Genomic DNA, 19,086 nt, shown 5'->3' on the forward strand with positions numbered 1-19,086 from the left:
GCAAGCTTCAATCATGGCCTTCAAGCCTTTGACTTCAACAGCAAATGTGGTAATTGAGTCTAGCTTATTGGAATTTACTAAGGGCAGACGTTTAATTTTATTCCTCAACGCATTAAATATCTTTTCAGGCTGGCCGAAAAGAAGTCGTAGTGTTGACATAGCCGCTGACACGCAAGATGGGTGTATAAGAATGTGTTGAACTGCCTTCAATGCATCCCCATGTAGTGATTTTTGAAGTCTTACGAGATTCTCCGCATCTGTTAGTCCACAAACGTTTGTGGACCACTCATAAGTGGAACTAAATAAAGGCCACTCTTCTGGATTGCCAGAGAAAAATGGAAGTTCCTTTGGAACAGTTTGCCGTGCGCATATTTGTTGTTGGGTAAGATCCCTTTGGGTTGTGTTTGCAATTGAATGACTGCTGAGTTGATTTATTGTTGAGTTGGTTACACACTGATTTTCGGAACCCGGATTCACGAAATTGAAATATCTTGTTTGATCAATGTACGGCTCATTTAGGTTAGAATTTTGTGCATAGTTATGATTAAGCAATAAATTTGTATTTTGTGGTTCTGCATTGTTGCTGGCTTGTGCTGATAAAATTGGCACAGAATGCCGGTTATTCGTTGAGTTAATTTGGGTTGAGGTTATATTGGAATTAGACTGTAATAAAGGTATTATTGTTCCAGGTTCATGTTCTGTCACCGAAGTTTTTCGGTCTGCATCGCGTAGTATATTTCCTCTATCGACTGCTTAACTAGTCTCTAGTGAAATACTACTTTCCTGTGGAATGAATCCGTCGACAAAAGGGTTTGTAGTAAAATGGGATTCTGTAGAGAATTCTTCGCTTTGTTCCAAAAGCCGATACTTTCGTCTAATAAACTCGCGCTCAAGCATTCTCTCCTCTTCTAATCGCTGCAATTCTAGTGCCAATCTCCTAGAATTCAAAGTCTGCGTATTATTCGATCCAATACTTTCATGGCTTTGGACAGACGTAGGGGTCTCCGGAGGTGGATCAAAACAATTGTCGCAAATCCACGGAGTTTCATGTATAATATTTCTGCTAACACACTCGTTGTGAAATGATAAGCCACATTGGTCGCATTTGACGTGGTTATTTGTGGTAAGTGGTTGGTTGCAAATCTGGCAATTTATAGATCTCGTGATTGAGGTACTTACATTTTGAAGATTCGGTGATTGACCCTGTTGGTTAAGAGGATCCATTGTTCCCTGGCTTGATAGAGTGCGTTGGGCAATAGAATAAGATGGCCGCCGTAATCTTCTGACTTTAAAAAAGAATTTTAAAAATGTTGGAGAAGTTTCTCCTAGCCCCTTGTTTCCAATGAAGATTGTAAACACCAAGTAAAAGCAGGACAGCTTCGAGTAAATTCGATATATTTATTGGCTTAAACTTGTACACAGAAAAAAGAGTGTCTTTTAAATTTAAGGACCATTTTAACTATCACATAGTTCAACAAATTTACTGTAATATAGTTCATTTTTCGTAACCACAACGAAAATTAACTTAGCTAAAGGAAAACTTATAAAAATTCAGTAAATGATTTTTAGTTCACTAACTACGAAATGGGAAGGATTTTTCCTTAAATAAATTTCCAACACAGTAGTTAATGCATCGTTGATTCTATTACAAAAATACATGGGCAATATAAAAATCTTACTACGAAATGTGGACAATTTACTAAGAAAAAATTTTGTATGGAAAAAAATTTTTGTAGTAAAAATTAACTTAACGAAATTACCGATTCGTACGATGGCTACCTACAGATTATTTCCCTTTTTATTATATGTGGGAGTGTTTTTACTCACATTGAAAATTTTAGATAAAGTAGAATAAAAAGTAGTTAGTATAATCCTTGACGGGTGTATATAATTGTTTATAGATTCCTCATAGATTTGGTATATATTTTACCTTAACTTATATATAGAATTCCAACTAATCAATAACAGTGCTACTGGAAAATTTGAGTGCATCATGTGAGGGAGTTTTTAGAGACATTTTGTGTATATCTCGTATCTCGATTGTTTGTGTTTGTTATTGCGTCATTTATGCTGTTGTTGGTTGTTTTGATTCTAGAGACAATGGAATGTTCCTTGTGTGTTGTTGGTATCTTTTGTGGTGAGAGTTGTTTTCTTGCAATAGCGAGATCTGACAGGGATCGTGTGTGTGTGTGGAATTGTATGTATATTTTATGACTATTTGTGTCTTTGAGTTTTATTGTTGCATTCAGTTATGTTGATGCATTTATGAAGTGCACACGTGGGTTTAATTTTGCAAAATTGTACGTGCGGTATTGGTGTTTATTAATGAAAATATATTTATTCGAAACATTTTAGAAACTGAGAAGTGAATGATGTGATGTTAGAGTAATCAAGAACGCTTTTTATTGATAAAAAACAAATAACAGATTAAGGAACTGTATATTTCTGTTAATATGTTAGTTTAAAATTAGTGCGGATTTTAATTGATTTACATAAAAAATATACAACATGAGAAGTAATAGGAAGATCTATATTTATTCTATATCTGGATCACAGGTTGGAGATGCAACCATTTTTTTTAATCTATATTTTTTATGTTACAACAATTCCTACAGGTGAGTACTAGGTTCGAGTTTAGCCGCTAAAATTAAAAATAAATCACTAAGAAAAGTATAAATGTATACGTCTTCGATACAAATTTAAATATAACTTGATAGAGAATAGCCCAAACCAAGTTTTTTATAAAGATTATTTTTTATAATAGATTATTAAAGAAAACTTATCATGAAAATTGCGATTTTGGCCTCTAAACTCGAACTTAATATCCACCTTAAATACTAAATGCTATACTGACAATTGGAAATTATGTCTAATATTTCTTTTTTTCATTTTTTATTTCAAATATATTCTGAGAATAATTTCAAAAACGTCCCATTAGTCCATGGATATGATTTCAATAATGTACCAACTGGATGGATTTTTCAATGTGGTAAGTTTTTCTATAAACGGTATTTTGTCCGTTTCTAATAAAACTGAAATTTCAATTTATTAAAATTATTATTTTCACTTGCAGGTAAACAGGTCTTGTAATGGTGATTTTTTGAATATTCTTACTGTTTAATGCTAATTAAGCTGATATCCTTATTGGCTCTAGGAAATACTCTTGAAAACCGTAAGTTAAAAATCAATATGAACGATAGAATTTGATAATATTTTTCTTATATTTTGTATAACATTGCAATTTCAGATGCTTATAAGACAAATCCGCCCAACAAAAGTTAGCCAAAATCGATGAAATTGGACAATTCAATATATCTTTCATGTGGATAGAAAACATGGAAATTTAAATTAATTAGTTTAGTCCTAATAACGTAGAATATTACTCTTTTGAAGAAGCAATTACTAACTACCGACAAGTAACTGCATCCAACGTACTAATAAAAATATTTCCTTTATTGTATATCATAACCCATAGTTTTGTGTAATATAATAATAATTTTTTGGAATAAAATACTGGTGGTTATAAAAAATTGACTTGTTTTGTACGAAAAATTTATTAGTTGTATACAGGTTTGTTGTACCTTTGATTCCTCAATTACTCTACTTTTTTGAAAATTATACCGACAAAAAGTTTATTTCAAACCAATTTCTTAATACAGGCTTCCCAAAAAATTGTCCATTTTTCCGGATAGCAGGAATATTTTGAATGAGTTTAACTATATTCTTCCCACAACATAGTAATAATGAACTAAACTACGATGCAATACATTAACTAATTTATAAGAAAATCATGAACTTATATAGATGAAAAAAATCTTTGGCGCCAAATCATGGTCATTCTTACTATGGGTTAGTTCATTTTTCATAAAAAATAGTAAACTTTTTTTCGGTGTATGTTAAAATTCCTAAAAAATAACTTTCTAAACATTAGGTACAAATTTAATATCAATTATTACTAACTTTTTTAGTTTGAAAACTCAGAGCGCTTTAATTTAAGGGAACAATGTTCTTCTATGATTTAGGACCGAATGATTTTAAAATGGCTGCAAGCTTAATACAATTAACAACTAAAACAAAAAGCCCGCCTGGAACTACTTACAATATTCGACACACAAAGTACGATAAAAGACATAAATTTTACGAAACATTTCCCAACTAATCGATACTTTACAACATTCACAATAGTGTTAGGCAGTGGCGGTTACAATATCATTTTCAAAAAAGTAGATAAATTAAGGCATCAAAGTAAAGTGAAAACATTGGGAAACAGTGAAAAATTAAACAGTAAGATCTATAAAAACAAAGTTTAGTTTTATAGATCTTACTGTTTAATTTTTCACTGTTTCCCAATGTTTTCACTTTACTTTGATGCCTTAAGGAAACAATAGTGTTAGGCAGTGGCGGTTACAATATCATTTTCAAAAAAGTAGATAAATTAAGGCATCAAAGTAAAGTGAAAACATTGGGAAACAGTGAAAAATTAAACAGTAAGATCTATAAAAACAAAGTTTAGTTTTATAGATCTTACTGTTTAATTTTTCACTGTTTCCCAATGTTTTCACTTTACTTTGATGCCTTAAGGAAAGTCTAAAGTCGGGCGGGGCCGACTATATTATACCCTGCACCACTTTGTAGATCTAAATTTTCGATACCATATTACATCCGTCAAATGTGTTGGGGGCTATATATAAAGGTTTGTCCCAAATACATACATTTAAATATCACTCGATCTGGAAGAATTTGATAGACTTCTACAAAATCTATAGACTCAAAATTTAAGTCGGCTAATGCACTAGGGTGGAACACAATGTTAGTAAAAAAATATGGGAAACGTTTAAATCTGAAGCAATTTTAAGGAAACTTCGAAAAAGTTTATTTATGATTTATCGCTCGATATATATGTATTAGAAGTTTAGGAAAATTAGAGTCACTTTTACAACTTTTCGACTAAGCAGTGGCGATTTTACAAGGAAAATGTTGGTATTTTGACCATTTTTGTCGAAATCAGAAAAACATATATATGGGAGCTATATCTAAATCTGAACCGATTTCAACCAAATTTGGCACGCAAAGCTACAATGCTAATTTTACTCCCTGTGCAAAATTTCAACTAAATCGGAGTTAAAAATTGGCCTCTGTGGTCATATGAGTGTAAATCGGGCGAAAGCTTTATATGGGAGATATATCCAAATCTGAACCAATTTCAAGCAAATTTGGCACGCATTGTTACAACGCTAATTCTACTCCCTATGCAAAATTTCAGCTAAATCGGAGCAAAAAATTGGCCTCTGTGGGCAAATGAGTGTAAATCGGGCGAAAGCTATATATGGGAGCTATATCTAAATCTGAACCGATTTTGCTGATATTTGGAAAGTTTTTCGAGACTCATAAAATATTCGGATGTACGGAATTTGAGGAAGATCGGTTGATATACACGCCAATTATGACCAGATCGGTGAAAAATATATATGGCAGCTATATCTAAATCTGAACCGATTTTTTCCAAAATCAATAGGGATCGTCTTTGAGCCGAAACAGGACCCTATACCAAATTTTAGGACAATCGGACTAAAACTGCGAGCTGTACTTTGCACACAAAAATACATCAACAGACAGACAGACAGACGGACAGACAGACGGACGGACAGACAGACAGACGGACATCGCTAAATCGACTCAGAATTTAATTCTAAGCCGATCCGTATACTAAAAGGTTGGTCTATGATTACCCCTTCTTGGCGTTACATACAAATGCACAAACTTATTATACCCTGTACCACAGTAGTGGTGAAGGGTATAAATATGGGAAACGTTTAAATCTGAAGCAATTTTAAGGAAACTTCGAAAAAATGTATTTATGATTTATCGCTCGATATATATGTATTAGAAGTTTAGGAAAATTAGAGTCATTTTTACAACTTTTCGACTAAGCAGTGGCGATTTTACAAGGAAAATGTTGGTATTTTGACCATTTTTGTCGAAATCAGAAAAACATATATATGGGAGCTATATCTAAATCTGAACCGATTTCAACCAAATTTGGCACGCATAGCTACAATGCTAATTTTACTCCCTGTGCAAAATTTCAACTAAATCGGAGTTAAAAATTGGCCTCTGTGGTCATATGAGTGTAAATCGGGCGAAAGCTTTATATGGGAGATATATCCAAATCTTCACCGATTTCAAGCAAATTTGGCACGCTTAGTTACAACGCTAATTCTACTCCCTATGCAAAATTTCAGCTAAATCGGAGCAAAAAATTGGCCTCTGTGGGCAAATGAGTGTAAATCGGGCGAAAGCTATATATGGGAGCTATATCTAAATCTGAACCGATTTTGCTGATATTTTGCAAGTTTTTCGAGACTCATAAAATATTCGGATGTACGGAATTTGAGGAAGATCGGTTAATATACACGCCAATTATGACCAGATCGGTGAAAAATATATATGGCAGCTATATCTAAATCTGAACCGATTTTTTCCAAAATCAATAGGGATCGTCTTTGAGCAGAAACAGGACCCTATACCAAATTTTAGGACAATCGGACTAAAACTGCGAGCTGTACTTTGCACACAAAAATACATCAACAGACAGACAGACAGACGGACAGACAGACAGACGGACATCGCTAAATCGACTCAGAATTTAATTCTAAGCCGATCCGTATACTAAAAGGTTGGTCTATGATTACTCCTTCTTGGCGTTACATACAAATGCACAAACTTATTATACCCTGTACCACAGTAGTGGTGAAGGGTATAAATATGGGAAACGTTTAAATCTGAAGCAATTTTAAGGAAACTTCGAAAAAGTTTATTTATGATTTATCGCTCGATATATATGTATTAGAAGTTTAGGAAAATTAGAGTCATTTTTACAACTTTTCGACTAAGCAGTGGCGATTTTACAAGGAAAATGTTGGTATTTTGACCATTTTTGTCGAAATCAGAAAAACATATATATGGGAGCTATATTGTTATAGCTACACCTATGTTTGTAATATAAATCATCGTGAACCACATTATTGTTATAGCTACACCTATGTGAACCACCTTATTCATTTCATTTCATTTTCTTTTCATTCTTTATTTAATAAACAGAACGAAACTTCCGCTAAATTTATTTTAATCATAAAATGCATATTTCACCATTTCCAAAGAACTGTAAACTAAACATTAATTGTAAGACCATAATATTATTGATATTAAAATACATATTTCACCAATTCCAAGGAACTGTGCCAATATGCCAAAAGTTCCTCGGAATTAACTAATTGACAAACTAAGCATTAATTGTAAGACCATAATTTTATTGATATGTAAGCATTAATTTGGTATAAAAGAATCAATTGTCATCTTACAAGTTCAGTTAGTGTTTTAATTTTAATTAATAAAGTTTCTACGCAACTCAAAACCGTGGTTTTATTTTTATTATAAAAAACCCCGGATACCATTAGTCTATATCTAAATCTGAACCGATTTCAACCAAATTTGGCACGCATAGCTACAATGCTAATTTTACTCCCTGTGCAAAATTTCAACTAAATCGGAGTTAAAAATTGGCCTCTGTGGTCATATGAGTGTAAATCGGGCGAAAGCTTTATATGGGAGATATATCCAAATCTGAACCGATTTCAAGCAAATTTGGCACGCATAGTTACAACGCTAATTCTACTCCCTGTGCAAAATTTCAGCTAAATCGGAGCAAAAAATTGGCCTCTGTGGGCAAATGAGTGTAAATCGGGCGAAAGCTATATATGGGAGCTATATCTAAATCTGAACCGATTTTGCTGATATTTTGCAAGTTTTTCGAGACTCATAAAATATTCGGATGTACGGAATTTGAGGAAGATCGGTTGATATACACGCCAATTATGACCAGATCGGTGAAAAATATATATGACAGCTATATCTAAATCTGAACCGATTTTTTCCAAAATCAATAGGGATCGTCTTTGAGCCGAAACAGGACCCTATACCAAATTTTAGGACAATCGGACTAAAACTGCGAGCTGTACTTTGCACACAAAAATACATCAACAGACAGACAGACAGACAGACAGACAGACGGACATCGCTAAATCGACTCAGAATTTAATTCTAAGCCGATCCGTATACTAAAAGGTTGGTCTATGATTACTCCTTCTTGGCGTTACATACAAATGCACAAACTTATTATACCCTGTACCACAGTAGTGGTGAAGGGTATAAATATGGGAAACGTTTAAATCTGAAGCAATTTTAAGGAAACTTCGAAAAAGTTTATTTATGATTTATCGCTCGATATATATGTATTAGAAGTTTAGGAAAATTAGAGTGATTTTTACAACTTTTCGACTAAGCAGTGGCGATTTTACAAGGAAAATGTTGGTATTTTGACCATTTTTGTCGAAATCAGAAAAACATATATATGGGAGCTATATCTAAATCTGAACCGATTTCAACCAAATTTGGCACGCATAGCTACAATGCTAATTTTACTCCCTGTGCAAAATTTCAACTAAATCGGAGTTAAAAATTGGCCTCTGTGGTCATATGAGTGTAAATCGGGCGAAAGCTTTATATGGGAGGTATATCCAAATCTGAACCGATTTCAAGCAAATTTGGCACGCATAGTTACAACGCTAATTCTACTCCCTATGCAAAATTTCAGCTAAATCGGAGCAAAAAATTGGCCTCTGTGGGCAAATGAGTGTAAATCGGGCGAAAGCTATATATGGGAGCTATATCTAAATCTGAACCGATTTTGCTGATATTTTGCAAGTTTTTCGAGACTCATAAAATATTCGGATGTACGGAATTTGAGGAAGATCGGTTGATACACACGCCAATTATGACCAGATCGGTGAAAAATATATATGGCAGCTATATCTAAATCTGAACCGATTTTTTCCAAAATCAATAGGGATCGTCTTTGAGCCGAAACAGGACCCTATACCAAGTTTTAGGACAATCACTTTGCACACAAAAATACATCAACAGACAGACAGACAGACAGACAGACAGACAGACGGACAGACAGACAGACGGACATCGCTAAATCGACTCAGAATTTAATTCTAAGCCGATCCGTATACTAAAAGGTTGGTCTATGATTACTCCTTCTTGGCGTTACATACAAATGCACAAACTTATACCCTGTACCACAGTAGTGGTGAAGGGTATAAAAAACAAAGTTTAGTTCCTATATATTAATAAGTATTCCAAGAGGAGTTGACGGATACTTTCGCAAATAAAAGCGGGCATTGAGTTCGGCAAATTCTATTATAACTCTTTTCGGCAAATTCTATTATAACTTGGTGGGGAATGATCTAAAGTAACAATTGAATAAGTTTATTATACCCTTCACCACTACTGTGGTACAGGGTATAATAAGTTTGTGCATTTGTATGTAACGCCAAGAAGGAGTAATCATAGACCAACTTTTTAGTATACGGATCGGCTTAGAATTAATTTCTGAGTCGATTTAGCGAGGTCCGTCTGTCTGTCTGTCTGTCTGTTGATGTATTTTTGTGTGCAAAGTACAGCTCGCAGTTTTAGTCCGATTGCCCTAAAATTTGGTATAGGGTCCTGTTTCGGCTCAAAGACGATCCCTATTGATATAATGTTCATAAACTAACATAACATGTTTGGGACATATATGTTATGTTAATATGTTAGAACATGTGGGACATAAAATGTTTGTAAATATAATATACTTGGATGCAAACATATATTAATTTTGAAATAGACTATAAACATATATGTGTTTAGAAAAAGAGACATAAAGTGTATGCTGGAAGTAAAATAATGAACGTAACCAATAGGCGCCTTAAAAATATATATACACAAAGAAAATTTCATTAAAGATAGGGAAAATACTATGTGTGAATATAAACAAGTATAAATTTACAAATTTGGAGTAAACATATATATGTTGTGATATAAGACTTCGCCAAAAATTGTATATGCTTAAGTAAAAATATTAAAATGAGTATTCGGAGAGAAAATTCATTCGGAACCAAGAGAAAAGACATTTGGAAAAAGAGCATGAGTTTTGTTTATCATTTCGCATTACGGGCAATTTTTTTTTTGTTTTGTTTCGTCAAAACAAATCGGAACGTAGGACGAGTAAGTCAAAATATTCAAACAAAGGTACTTAAAGGGATCTTCATAAAAACTAACGAAAGGGCACTATACACTGAAAAAAATCATGCCCGGTTCCAAAGATTGTGTCCTACTTTAATAATTTTGGTATTGATTCCAAGCCAATGAAGGGGTGAATTCAAGTAAGGATACTTTTATTCTCTTTTAAATGTGGGTTTTGTGTATTTGACTCTATTAAGCAAATTTTAATTTTTCGCTTTTTCAGTTTTTTTCATATGCTATAAAAGTCCGTTAAAAATAAGACTTCCAGAAGAAGTTATGCTATGTTTCAAGTAAAAACGTCATTAAAATAAAGTGTTGAAAAACATGTCCTATTTTTTAACGATTTTTGCTTTGTAGTCAAGATGCAAAAATGCAACAAATTTAAAGAAAATTTCATTAATTTTAAAGAATTTTTCTGAATTATTAAAGTCAAGTTGACCTTAGTCCAAAAATGTTTTCTTTCATGTTATGATGCCCATTTTCAAGTTAAAGCACTTAATTATAAGGACAACACGACTTCATTGAAAAGTTTTTCGACATTTGAACATAGAAAAAACTTTATATTAGAGAAATGCGTTTTCTAAGCTAAGCAAAATTTTTATTCTTATTTTAAAGACATGAAATCTTTGGTCTCACGACAATATTTTTTTCAGTGTACTCTTTTTAGAGTTGTGACAGTAAAGTGAGAACATTGGGAAACAGTGAAAAATTAAACAGTAAGATCTATAAAAACAAAGTTTAGTTCCTCTATATTAATAAGTAGTCCAAGAGGAGTTGACAGATACTTTCGAAAATAAAAGCGGGCATTGAGTTCGGTGGCGGCAAAACTCGAATCGGTAAAACCAGAATAACATTATAACTCTTTTCGGCAAATTCTATTATAACTTGGTGGGGAATGATCTAAAGTAACAATTGAATAAGTTTATTTTCTTTAAAATAAGTTATTAAAGAAAGCAAACAATTGTTCAAACCCAAATAAATTTATCAGTTGGTTGTAAAATTATTGTTTAGAATTTAAATATAATGTGCTTTTGAATTGTTATCGTTAAAGGCCGGTATGCACCTCTGGCGAAATTTTCGTTAGCAAAAATTTATTTAAGTCTACAACAAAAAAACAGGGCTGTGTACACAAATTTTAAACCAGCTAATCGCCTTTAAAAATTGTTAATATATGTTCCAAATATTCCTCAAATAAATTGTTTATTATTTACAGACCTTTTAAAACTGTTACGCACACAATGATTGTAATAAATTAAATGTTTGCTGCCAAAATATGCTTTTGACAACCCTGTTATTTTCATTAGAGGTGCGTACCAGCTTACGAAATTGAACGCTACCGACAATTTCGTTAGCATAAATAGCAATGCATTTCTTATGGGAATGAAATTTTTCGCTAGAGGTGCATACCGGCCTTAACTTTAGGATTTGATGGAAAAATATTTTTATATACTCGACTTCACGTTCTTCTTTTGTAAGAGTTTTTGAATTGCTTCGAATATTTCAAACTTTATACGAAAACCATTTTTGTTACAAAATTTTTATTTTTGCAATAAAAAAACAAGTATATACGGCAGTAAGTTCGGCCAGGCCGAAGCTTATGTACCCTCCACCATGGATTGCGTAGAAACTTCTACTGAAGCCGATGGCAAGGTATCTTAAAACTTCCTAACACCGTAATATATACCACATAGTCCATATGTGGTATATTAAACTAAAAAAGGCCGATAAATACGTATATAATTAAGTTTAAAGAGTCTATAGAAATAAAATTTTGACAAAATTTTCTATAGAAATAAAATTTGGAAAAAAATTTCTATAGAAATAAAATTTTGACAAAATTTTCTATAGAAATAAAATTTTGACAAAATTTTCTATAGAAATAACATTTTGACAATGTTTTCTATAAACATAAAATTTTGGTAGATTATTTTTGGCTCGAGAGGCAACCATGATTATGAACCGATATGGACCAATTTTTGTGTGATTGGGGATCGGCTATATATAACTATAGACCGATATGGACCAATTTTGGCATGGTTCTTAGCGGCCTTATACTAACACCACGTTGCAAATTTCAGCCGGATCGGATGAATTTTGCTCATCCAAGAGGGTCCGGAGATCAAATCTGGGGAACGGTTTATATGGGGGCTATATATCATTATGGACCAATTCTTGCGTGCTTGTTAGAGACCACATTCTAACACCATGTACCAAATTCCATCCGGATCGGATGAAATTTGCTTCTCTTAGAGCAATCGCAAGCCAGATTTGGGGGTCCGTTTATATGGGGGCTATACGTAAAAGTGGACCGATATGGACGAATTTTTGCATGGTTGTTAGAGACCATATACTAACACCATGTACCAAATTTCAGCCTGATCGGATAAAATTTGCTTCTATTAGAGCAATCGTAAGCCAAATTTGGGGGTCCGTTTATATGGGGGCTATACGCAAAAGTGGACCGATATGGACCAATTTTTGCATGGTTGTTAGAGACCATATATTAACACCATGTACTAAATTTCAGCCGGATCGGATGAAAGTTGCTTCTTTTAGAGCAATCACAAGCCAAATTTGGGGGTCCGTTTATATGGGGGCTATACGTAAAAGTGGACCGATAGGGCCCATTTTCAATACCGTCTGACCTACATCAATAACAACTACTTGTGCCAAGTTTCAAGTCGATAGCTTGTTGCGTTCGGAAGTTAGCGTGATTTCAACAGACGGACGGACGGACATGCTCAGATCGACTCAGAATTTCACCACGACCCAGAATATATATACGTTATGGGGTCTTAGAGCAATATTTCGATGTGTTACAAACGGAATGACAAAGTTAATATACCCCCATCCTATGGTGTAGGGTATAAAAATTATATTTCATTACATGGTGTTAATTTTTAACAATTATTATTATTATTATTAGTTTATTTAAAATCATAATAAATAATGAAAATAAATACAAAAAAATGAAGGTACTAACAACTAAGGTTTTCGACCTATTTTTAACAATTTTCATAATTGTTTCCATTTTTTCCAGCAAGATATGTGAAAAACTACCTACGATGAATAAAAAAAGGATAAGTCTAAATGTCCAAACAGCGGGTTCAAATGAACTACTCTCTGTTCCACGTGTTCATAATTTTTATTCACAAAAAACATTGTATTAAGAACTTTCATCATAAGTTTTTATAATAAAGTACTTTTGCTTAAAGAAAGTTTAATTTTAATGTATGAAAATTTTCATAATAGTAAAACGGTTTGTTGTTCCTTTAATTATATAATTTCTCTGTACTGTGGAATGATTGATTTAAAAATAGTTTAGTTTTCGACATTTTAAAGATACTGTTAACCAATTTTTATTATCGGGTTACCCACAAAATAAGCAAGTAAACCAAAATAATACTGACTTTTTAACTTGGTAGGGGTATATAAATCTTATGGGGTTGTAAAAATGAACTAAACTACAATGTTATAGATGAACTAAAATTGAAGAAAAGTATAAACTAGACAAGTTGAAAAAAATCTTAAGGGCTAAATCATGGTCAATATTACTACAGTTTAGTTCATTTTGCAATGGAAAAGGGTTCACTGTTTTTTCAGTGTATGCAAAATTTCAGCTAAATCGGAGCAAAAAATTGGCCTCTGTGGGCAAATGAATGTAAATCGGGCGAAAGCTATATATGGGAGCTATATCTAAATCTGAACCGATAGGGATCGTCTTTGAGCCGAAACAGGACCCTATACCAAATTTTAGGACAATCGGACTAAAACTGCGAGCTGTACTTTGCACACAAAAATACATCAACAGACAGACAGACAGACAGACAGACGGACATCGCTAAATCGACTCAGAATTTAATTCTAAGCCGATCCGTATACTAAAAGGTTGGTCTATGATTACTCCTTCTTGGCGTTACATACAAATGCACAAACTTATTATACCCTGTACTAGAGCATTGCATCGGTCATATATTTTTGTGTTCGAGAACATCACGAAGCCCAACAAGTAAGGTAGAGATTTGTAGTCGTTCCCGTTTGGACCGATGTTTGTAAGTTCGAATACAACCATAACTCGTTCTCGTTTGTGTTGTATGAAACGGTCAATCAAACAACTTCAGTCTTCGGGATCAAACACAACGAGTCAAATTGTTTTCGAAAACAAAGTGAAGGAATCGAGGATTTCGAATCTTTTTTTGCCCTCACGTAGTAACAATAACAACAACTTTTATATGTATTGTACGTTTGTTTAGTTGTAAGTTGAAAAGGCGCTTGTGTATGAAGTAAAAAAAATAACATAAAGTGGACAAAACCTTCTGCATTTCTATGTAAAAAGGTATTAACAGCAAAACTAAATATTGCTCTAGTTTTTAGGAGAAACATTTGGGATGATATTTTTGGGCATTATAGTAAGTAATCGTTAAAAATCCAATTCACTTTCTCGTATAAAAAATAAGGGGCATTCCTATTTAAAGGAAATAAAATATTTTTCCTTTTTCTATAGAAATAAAATTTTGACAAAATTTTCCATAGAAATAAAATGTCGACAAAATTTTCTATTGAAATAAAATTTTCACAAAATTTTTTATAGAAATAAAATGTTGATAAATTTTTCTAGAGAAATAAAATTTTGACCAAATTTTCTAGAGAAATAAAATTTTTGATAAAATTTTCTATAGAAATAAAATTTTGATTAATTTTTTTTTTTATAGAAATACGATGTTGACAAAATTTTCTATAGAAATAAAATTTTGAGAAAATTTTCTATAGAAATAAAATGTTAATAATTTTTTATAGAAATAAATTTTTATATATATATATATATATATATATATATATATATATATATATATATATATATATATATATATATATATATATATATATATATATATATATATATATATATATATATATATATATATATATATATATATATATATATATATATATATATATATATATATATATATATATATATATATATATATATATATATATATATATATATATATATATATATATATATATATATATATATATATATATATATATATATATATATTTATATATATTTACTCGTTTGCGAATAAGTTCATTGTTCTTTACTTCTAAAAAAATTTCCCTGAAGACGAACATCGGAGATCTTTCGAAATATTGGATAATATTAAATAAAAATACAACTCAAAAACACAACAACATCTGTTTTTATTCATATGACCTCAAGCCGAACTATACAAATATAATGTTGATAAAATTTTCTATAAAAATAAAATTTTGACAAAATTTTCTATAGAAATAAAATTTTGACAAAATTTTCTATAAAAATACAATTTTGATAGAATTTTCTATAGAAATAGAATTTTGATATTTTTTTTATAGATGTTAACAACATTTTCTATTGAAATAAAATTTTGACAAAATTTTCTATAGAAATAAAATTATGACAACATTTTTTATAGAAATAAAATTTTGATAAAATTTTCTATAGAAATAAAATTTTGATAACATTTTCTATAGAAATACAATGTTGATAAAATTTTCTATACAAATAAAATTTTGTAAAATATGGCCCGTTTGCAATACCATCCGACCTACATCAATGACAACTACTTATGCCAAGTTTCAAGTCGATAGCTTGTTTCGTTCGGAAGTTAGCGTGATTTCAACAGACGGTCGGACGGACATGCGTAGATCGACTCAGAATTTCACCGCGACCCAGAATATGTATACTTTATGGGGTCTTAGAGCAATATTTCGATGTATTACAAACGGAATGACAAACTTAATATACCCCCTTCCTATGGTGGATGGTATAAAAAGCAGACAAAAAATACAAAAATAAATTTACTTTTGCTAGTTACATATAAAAACATAACAAATTTAAACATTTGCCTTGTTAGAATTACTCATTTTATCGTCAATAAGCTTAACTATTAATTACACACTTATATCTAAAGAAACACAAACTGTACGACTTCTTTTCTCATTAAGCATGATTCCATTTTTTGTCATAACATACTCGAGAACTTTGCAAATTCCCGAAACTCCCGCTAAATGTTCGAGTATTCTCGATTATCCCGTTTCACCAAATGCAATCGAATGTTTGCTTGCGACCGAGAATGGAAACAAATGCACAACTTCAATGATGTGACGTCACAACAACATTCACTCGATACTGAATTATTGGGTGTGATTCAAACCATGTCTCATTCATACATTTACATTCATTCGAACCGATTCGGTCAAGCCAGTGTTCTCATTCTATTCATTCGATCAATGAAGATTATTCAGTCTTCTCGAACCGTTTCATGAGTTCAGTTGTGTGCGCTATGAATGAATGTTCTCATGCAATGCTCTACCCTGTACCACAGTAGTGGTGAAGGGTATAAATATGGGAAACGTTTAAATCTGAAGCAATTTTAAGGAAACTTCGAAAAAGTTTATTTATGATTTATCGCTCGATATATTTGTATTAGAAGTTTAGGAAAATTAGAGTCATTTTTACAACTTTTCGACTAAGCAGTGGCGATTTTACAAGGAAAATGTTGGTATTTTGACCATTTTTGTCGAAATCAGAAAAACATATATATGGGAGCTATATCTAAATCTGAACCGATTTTAACCAAATTTGGCACGCATAGCTACAATGCTAATTTTACTCCCTGTGCAAAATTTCAACTAAATCGGAGTTAAAAATTGGCCTCTGTGGTCATATGAGTGTAAATCGGGCGAAAGCTTTATATGGGAGATATATCCAAATCTGAACCGATTTCAAGCAAATTTGGCACGCATAGTTACAACGCTAATTCTACTCCCTATGCAAAATTTCAGCTAAATCGGAGCAAAAAATTGGCCTCTGTGGGCAAATGAGTGTAAATCGGGCGAAAGCTATATATGGGAGCTATATCTAAATCTGAACCGATTTTTTCCAAAATCAATAGGGATCGTCTTTGAGCCGAAACAGGACCCTATACCAAATTTTAGGACAATCGGACTAAAACTGCTAGCTGTCCTTTGCACACAAAAATACATCAACAGACAGACAGACAGACAGACAGACAGACGGACAGACAGACAGACGGACATCGCTAACTCGACTCAGAATTTAATTCTAAGCCGATCCGTATACTAAAAAGTTGGTCTATGATTACTCCTTCTTGGCGTTACATACAAATGCACAAACTTATTATACCCTGTACCACAGTAGTGGTGAAGGGTATAAATATGGGAAACGTTTAAATCTGAAGCAATTTTAAGGAAACTTCGAAAAAGTTTATTTATGATTTATCGCTCGATATATATGTATTAGAAGTTTAGGAAAATAAGAGTCATTTTTACAACTTTTCGACAAGCAGTGGCGATTTTACAAGGAAAATGTTGGTATTTTGACCATTTTTGTCGAAATCAGAAAAACATATATATGGGAGCTATATCTAAATCTGAACCGATTTCAACCAAATTTGGCACGCATAGCTACAATGCTAATTTTACTCCCTGTGCAAAATTTCAACTAAATCGGAGTTAAAAATTGGCCTCTGTGGTCATATGAGTGTAAATCGGGCGAAAGCTTTATATGGGAGATATATCCAAATCTGAACCGATTTCAAGCAAATTTGGCACGCATAGTTACAACGCTAATTCTACTCCCTATGCAAAATTTCAGCTAAATCGGAGCAAACAATTGGCCTCTGTGGGCAAATGAGTGTAAATCGGGCGAAAGCTACATATGGGAGCTATATCTAAATCTGAACCGATTTTGCTGATATTTTGCAAGTTTTTCGAGACTCATAAAATATTCGGATGTACGGAATTTGAGGAAGATCGGTTGATATACACGCCAATTATGACCAGATCGGTGAAAAATATATATGGCAGCTATATCTAAATCTGAACCGATTTTTGCCAAAATCAATAGGGATCGTCTTTGAGCCGAAACAGGACCCTACACCAAATTTTAGGACAATCGGACTAAAACTGCGAGCTGTACTTTGCACACAAAAATACATCAACAGACAGACAGACAGACGGACAGACAGACGGATAGACAGACAGACGGACATCGCTAAATCGACTCAGACTTTAATTCTAAGCCGATCCGTATACTAAAAGGTTGGTCTATGATTACTCCTTCTTGGCGTTACATACAACTGCACAAACTTATTATACCCTGTACCGCAGTAGTGGTGAAGGGTATAAATATGGGAAACGTTTAAATCTGAAGCAATTTTAAGGAAACTTCGAAAAAGTTTATTTATGATTTATCGCTCGATATATATGCATTAGAAGTTTAGGAAAATTAGAGTGATTTTTACAACTTTTCGACTAAGCAGTGGCGATTTTACAAGGAAAATGTTGGTATTTTGACCATTTTTGTCGAAATCAGAAAAACATATATATGGGAGCTATATCTAAATCTGAACCGATTTCAAGCAAATTTGGCACGCATAGTTACAACGCTAATTCTACTCCCTATGCAAAATTTCAGCTAAATCGGAGCAAAAAATTGGCCTCTGTGGGCAAATAAGTGTAAATCGGGCGAAAGCTATATCTAAATCTGAACCGATTTTGCTGATATTTTGCAAGTTTTTCGAGACTCATAAAATATTCGGATGTACGGAATTTGAGGAAGATCGGTTGATATACACGCCAATTATGACCAGATCGGTGAAAAATATATATGGCAGCTATATCTAAATCTGAACCGATTTTTTCCAAAATCAATAGGGATCGTCTTTGAGCCGAAACAGGACCCTATACCAAATTTTAGGACAATCGGACTAAAACTGCGAGCTGTACTTTGCACACAAAAATACATCAACAGACAGACAGACAGACGGACAGACAGACGGACAGACAGACAGACGGACATCGCTAAATCGACTCAGAATTTAATTCTAAGCCGATCCGTATACTAAAAGGTTGGTCTATGATTACCCCTTCTTGGCGTTACATACA

At 32.6% G+C, this 19,086-nt stretch overlaps 1 long non-coding RNA gene across 1 annotated transcript; it reads left to right on the top strand.

The window, feature by feature from the left end:
• Positions 1–2,912: 2,912 nt before the first annotated feature.
• Positions 2,913–3,524, top strand: LOC142240812 (uncharacterized). Its single transcript, XR_012723398.1, has 3 exons — positions 2,913–2,989; positions 3,074–3,172; positions 3,248–3,524. It is a non-coding gene; the product is annotated as an uncharacterized LOC142240812 (long non-coding RNA).
• Positions 3,525–19,086: the final 15,562 nt, after the last annotated feature.

This window comes from Haematobia irritans, chromosome 1, assembly GCF_050003625.1.
Source record: "Haematobia irritans isolate KBUSLIRL chromosome 1, ASM5000362v1, whole genome shotgun sequence".
Classification (NCBI taxonomy): Eukaryota; Metazoa; Arthropoda; class Insecta; order Diptera; family Muscidae; genus Haematobia; species Haematobia irritans.